Source organism: Leopardus geoffroyi, chromosome A1 (assembly GCF_018350155.1).
Source record: "Leopardus geoffroyi isolate Oge1 chromosome A1, O.geoffroyi_Oge1_pat1.0, whole genome shotgun sequence".
NCBI classification, from domain to species: Eukaryota; Metazoa; Chordata; class Mammalia; order Carnivora; family Felidae; genus Leopardus; species Leopardus geoffroyi.
Genome location: NC_059326.1, coordinates 167,838,930 through 167,845,246, shown reverse-complemented (window position 1 = coordinate 167,845,246; position 6,317 = coordinate 167,838,930). Strand labels below are relative to the sequence as shown.

The 6,317-nt window shown below is 40.1% G+C and overlaps 1 pseudogene; it reads left to right on the top strand.

Moving 5' to 3' along the window:
- Positions 1 to 3,785: 3,785 nt before the first annotated feature.
- Positions 3,786 to 4,586, top strand: LOC123581257 (annotated as a pseudogene).
- The last annotated feature ends 1,731 nt before the right edge of the window (positions 4,587 to 6,317 follow it).

Here is a 6,317-nt window from a genome sequence, read left to right as displayed (position 1 = left end):
AACCAATTAGAAAATGCAATAGAAAATAAAACATTATTTACAGTAACCCAAAAGCTAAAAACTATGAGCTGGCCTAATGGTTTTTATAGAGGAAATTTTAAAATTCTATTAAAAGAAGAGATTTGAATAAATGGAAAGCCACACTACATAAACAGATGCAATATCTTTACAATTTAAAGATACAGATTTCCACAAATTGATCTACAAATTCAATACAATTCCAATAAAAGTTTCAGCAGAATATTTTGGGAAAACTGGATAAAATTGCTTCTTAAATGAATATGGGAAAATAAAGGCCCATAAACAACTAAGACAATCTTGTGAACGAAAAAATCTAGTGTGTCCCTCACTAGAGGAATAATATGATACAGTACTTGCCTAAGATGGAATAATATGCAGTGTCAAAAGAAAAATGAATTAGATCTTCATATACTAGCATGGGTGGATCTCACAATGGTATATACATATAATGGAATACTTTTAAAAAGAGGAAAATTCTGCGATGTGTGACAACATGGATGAACCTGAGCATATTATGCTGAGTGAAATAAGGCAGTCATAGACAAATACTGCATGATTCCATTTCTATGAGATATCCAAAATAGTCGGGATCATAGAATCAAAGAGTAGAATGGTGGTTGCCAGGACTGGGGGAAGAGGAAAATGGGGAGTTACCGACCAATAGGCATAAAGTTTTAGTTAAGCAAGATGAGTAAGCTCTAGAGATCCAGCATACAACATACCTAGAGTCAATGATGTATTATACACTTAGTTTAAGAAGGTAGATCTCACAGTAAAATAAAATATACTGCTAAGTGAAATGAATGTGGTTTATAGCAAAATAACAATTGTGTAAATTTCTAAAAAATTTTCACACATACCAAACAATATTTTTTACAGATATACATATATACACATAAATAAATGTTTAGAAGGTAGATGGGAAGTATTCACATTGCAAACAAAAGATTGGGGGATCTATGAAAGGACAGGAACTGGGATCAGAGACGAGGATGAAGGAAAAGAATACATTAAAAGGAGGGGAACTGCATTGGCCAATTAAGTGCTAAGAACTAGGGAGCATAATTAACTCCATTCTGTATAGGCAAAGACCAAAAAAAAAAAAAAAAAAAGGGTGGGGGCAAGTGGGGGAAAGGATACCACTTTTCCCCCATAAAAGATACCAACTTAGGATCTCCTTTTCCATAAAGCATTTAAATGAGGTTTCATTATCCAGATTTCAGGCAGTGGCTACTTTTAAATGATCTATAGAGGAAGTAGCCTTTTGCTCTTGAGGTCCTAAGGTTCAAACTGTCTACACATCAAAAGCAATCAACTTACTTTATAAATTATGCATTCTTTCTTCCTTTCATATGTCTATCCATCTAGTTATATCCTAAAGCATAATCATTTATACAGTGCCATAGTATATAAAACATTTTCATGTGAACTATACCATTTTTTTAGAACTATACCATTTGATTGTCACAAAAATATAGTATTAAAGGTGAGTTAGGTATTATTAATATTATTATTATTATTATTATTATTATTATTATTATTGGTTTCTCCTTTTATAGATTATAAAAGCTCATATTTTGCCCAGGTCACATTAGTGGAAAGGGCCAGAGCCAGGAAGAAATCCAGATTAAGTGACATAAAATCTCCTGATGTTTCCACTGAATCCATTCTACACAGGTGAATGTGCCCAATACGCCATTTCCCTTAATCATGAACATCTCTGGGAGGAAGGAAATATTACACAATGAAGAAACTGTAGTTCAAAATGTTTTACCCAAAATCTGGCAATTTATAGTTGCAGAAGCCAAGACTCAAACTCTGTTTCTGTGCCTTAATCATCGAAAGGCCAACATTGAAACAACATCCGACCAAAGGTCTTTACAAAATGGGCTTCTTAAAAATACAGAAGCAAATGTTAAAAAATTTACTAGCGGCTCTGAGTCCTTTTGAGGGCCCACTGAGCCCTCCAGAGGCTCTGGCAGTCTCTAAAATCCGGCTTTGGTTTGCAAGGAAATGCTGCAGGCAGTAGAGCCGGCCTCACCACCAGAGCCACCTCCAGGTTGACCTGTTAAAGGTCACCCAGCTCTCTGCTCTGAGAGCCCGAAATCAAGGATGATGTCCACCCCCCCGTATTGTGATTGAGCAAGTTTAATGGACAGGCAGGAGTTCAGACAGAATGTGTGCTAGTTCCTCTATTGTTACAACATCCCTGACAGGTCAGTGAAGGCTCCTAAGTAAGTATTAACTCCTTAAACAGTATTGGAAGGTCTGTAACCAAACTCAGGAACTGTGGTTCTCAGCCCTAGTTGTGCAATAGAATCACCTGAGAAATTTACAAAAACACTGATGCCTTTACCCAGTGGACTGGTTAATTCAAAATCTCTTGAGAGTAGAATCCATGTATCAGAACTTTGTTTAAAATCTCCCTGGTTGGTGATCAACATGTTCTGTAATTAGATAGTGGTGATGGTTGTGCAACTTTGTGAATAAGAACTACTGACTTGTACACTTTAACAGGGTAATGTTTACGGTGTGTCAATTATACCTCAATTAAAAAAAATACTTTCTCAGTTTATTCTAAAGTATAGCCTGGGCTGAGAACCACCATGAGACTGGACAGTGTCTTCCAATCTGGGCTGTACATTGGAATTTACTGGGGAACTTTAAAAAACACTGAAGCCTAGGGGCACCTGTCGGGGGCTCAGTCAGTTAAGGGTCAGACTTTGGTTCAGGTCATGATCTTTTTTTTTTTTTTTTTCAACGTTTATTTATTTTTGGGACAGAGAGAGACAGAGCATGAACAGGGGAGGGTCAGAGAGAGAGGGAGACACAGAATCGGAAACAGGCTCCAGGCTCTGAGCCATCAGCCCAGAGCCTGACGCGGGGCTCAAACTCACGGACCGCGAGATCGTGACCTGGCTGAAGTCGGACGCTCAACCGACTGCGCCACCCAGGCGCCCCAGTTCAGGTCATGATCTTGCCGGTCGTTTGTTTGAGCTCTGCATTGGGCTCTATGCTGACAGCTCAGAGCCTGGACCCTGCTTCAGATTCTGTGTCTTCCTGTCTCTCTGCCCCTCTCCCACTCACACTCTCAAAAATAAAAACAAACAAACAAACAAACAAAATACTGGAGCCTAGTCATGACCACCGTAGATTCTGATGTTATTAGTCTGGGTGATAATCTTGGCACCAGGAGTTTAAAAACTTCCTAAGGTGATAGCAATGTGCAACAGGTTGAGACACTGGTCTAGAATAGTGACCCTCCACCTGGGCTCCTCCGGGAACCTGGGAACTTGTTAGAAATGCAAATTCTTAGTCCCACCCTAGACCTACTGAATCAGAAACTCTAGTGTTGGGTCCAGCAGCCTATATTTTAACAAGCCCTTCAGGTGATTCTGATACTGGCTGCAGTTTGAGAACCCCTGCTCTAGCCCTCAAGGAAATTGCATTCCAATCCAGTTATTATCCTTAAATTTCCCTAATCCCTTAATATTTCTGGAGGACCTATTCCAGATGTAGGAAACCTCTTCACACCTAGCACCATGCTACACAACTGCGACTGAAGGTCTAGCTGGAGAGTGACTCACTTGGAACTAATCAGGAAGAGGAAGCCATGTAAGACGCGGGGTTATAACTTTTCTCTTACACAAGAGTGTTAATTTCAGGCAGGTGAGCTGCGGTAGGGAGCAGGAGGATCTGGAAGGAAGGAGTTGTGGCGTCAAGAGTTCACTGCTTGCGGGGGGAGGAGGTTCTAACGCGGGGCGATGAGGCTGGTAGAGCAAATAGGTCTTTTCCAGGCGGAGGTTGTAGAAGCTTTAATGGAGGTGGCGGCTTCATTCATAGCAGCCGCTACAACCTTCCCGGATGGAGGCAGTAATTTCAAAAGCGATGGTGGCAGAGGAGGATTTGGACAAGGAAGTGGCCACGGACGGTTGAACAAAGGCCAAGACCAACGATCTCCAGAACATGTAGTTTTATTAGGAGCGTACCTGTATCCCTGTGGAGATGACATAGTTTTTAAATGTACTCCAGACAAAAATAAGGTGCTTTACTCCAGCGCTCCAGTTTATTTAGAGAGCAAAGAACGGATTAGTAAAGTGGATGACATACGTGGACAATTTAGAGATTTTTTTTTCCGTTAAATTGTCAGAAAATATGAAGGCACTTTCCTTTAAAAACCTGCAGAATTTCACATGGACCCATATAAACTGCTCCCACTGCAGAGGTTTTTACCTCCATCTCCAGGTGAGAAGGGACCTCCAAGAGGTGGTGGCAGGAGGAAGAGGTGGAGGAGGCCCAGTGGGCGGAGGGGCGGTTTCAGACGCGCAAGAGGAGGTGGAGACGGAGGCTTCAGAGGAGGAAGGGGGGTCGTGGTTCTGACGCAAAGGACATTCAGCGTTAACAGTTCACGGAGAAACTTCCTGCATGATCTGCTTCTATGGATCAGAAACTTGTTTCTTGAGCAAGTCTTGAAGAACTGGTCATTTTATGACAGTGGAACTAAAATGTCAATGCATGCAAAAGTGAGTGAAAAAAATAGGCAGTTTTGCTCTAAAAGAGTGTGAACAAGTGTTCTGTATAATGCTTGGAACTCTGTGGATGCTTCATAAATGGACAATTTTCATTTGAAATATTAAAAAAAAAAAAAAAAAGGAGTTAATTTCAGTTCTCACACCAAATCCTTGAGATTAGAATTACAAAATACTACCGGGGCGCCTGGGTGGCGCAGTCGGTTAAGAGTCCGACTTCAGCCAGGTCACGATCTCACGGTCCGTGAGTTCGAGCCCCGCGTCAGGCTCTGGATGGCTCGGAGCCTGGAGCCTGTTTCCGATTCTGTGTCTCCCTCTCTCTCTGCCCCTCCCCCGTTCATGCTCTGTCTCTCTCTGTCCCAAAAATAAATAAACGTTGAAAAAAAAATTTAAAAAAAGAATTACAAAATACTACCTACGTGGCCTGTTATTCCTTTACTTCATTCATTTTGAAACTCAAAATACATTGTGTAACCTCAAATCCTTCCTTAGTCTTAGCCTTTTTAAGCCAGTGATTCTCTTTCTTCGTTTTGATCAATAAATGATTTCTGCAGCCGTTTGAGAACGATGTTGCTCTGACATTTTAGAAAATGCATTGTTTAGAATTTTTTTCTAAGTTTGTAATGAAAAATCTAGATTTAAATCTGTATTGAAGGTTTTGAGATAATTTTTTTCTGCCAGCCCACAGTTGTGTTGTATGTTACTGCATCATTAATTATAGACTTTTAATGAAGCAGGTTTCCCTAGATTTTCAGCATTTGTGGGAATATCTCTTAACAGTATTGATCTAAAATCAGTCTTTGAAGAAATGGCCTACGTTTTTGTCCGATGTTAGGTCACTTTGATATAACGAGGTTGCTAATCATTTATCCCCCTGACACTAATTATTCCCAAATTACAAATAGAAGACTCCGAACCTGTTGTTAAGGCTAGTTTATTTGGGAGCATTACAGTACCACACACACATACACACCTCTCTCCAGACTCATTAACACAGGGATGACACAGCAGTATTTCTGGGGCCTGAATTGTGACCACACTTTCATTTGAATAGAGAGATAAGCTGCAAAACCAAGACTTATGTCCTTGAAATTATAGTGCCTTAAAATCGGTTCTAAGGCCTGTCAACATCAGAATGTAGTTTTATGTAACTTTATCTACCTCTTATGCTCTCCCAAATAAGAGAATTTCAACTCATTCTGCCAGACATATGCCTCAGGCTTTGAGTACTATCCCATTCCCGTTGGGGCCTTGCACTGGTACCCCATCACCATGGTGACATTCAGACATCCCTCAAGAGGCCTGAGCAGGTGAGTCCGTGCATGGAGCTCATTATCCCACAGCGCCAGAAGAGAGAGTAATGCATAGAAGAGTCGTTGGAGATCATGGAAGATAAGTAAAAGATAGTTATTAGGACCATTTATGGTAATTTTTTAGAGGACAGACGATTAAGTAAAATCAGAAAAGCATGAGGTTGAAAATAATTGGAAGGTCAGTAAATTGGGTATGAAGGAAATCCTCTCCAGTGAAGAATGAGTCTTGAAACATCATATAGTCATTTCTATAAATTTATTGGGAATTACTTTAAAAAAATCATGTGTGAAAAATTTCTCAGTGAACTAGTAGAATCTTTCTGCCTTGGAGACCCTGGGAAGTCTTTTTAAATGTGTCCTCACTAGTTCTCAGGATTCCCTCAGTCTTGAAAATCAATTTCTATTCATTCTCCATGGAGTTCATTGTCCAAATATTATTGGTAACATTTTTTGA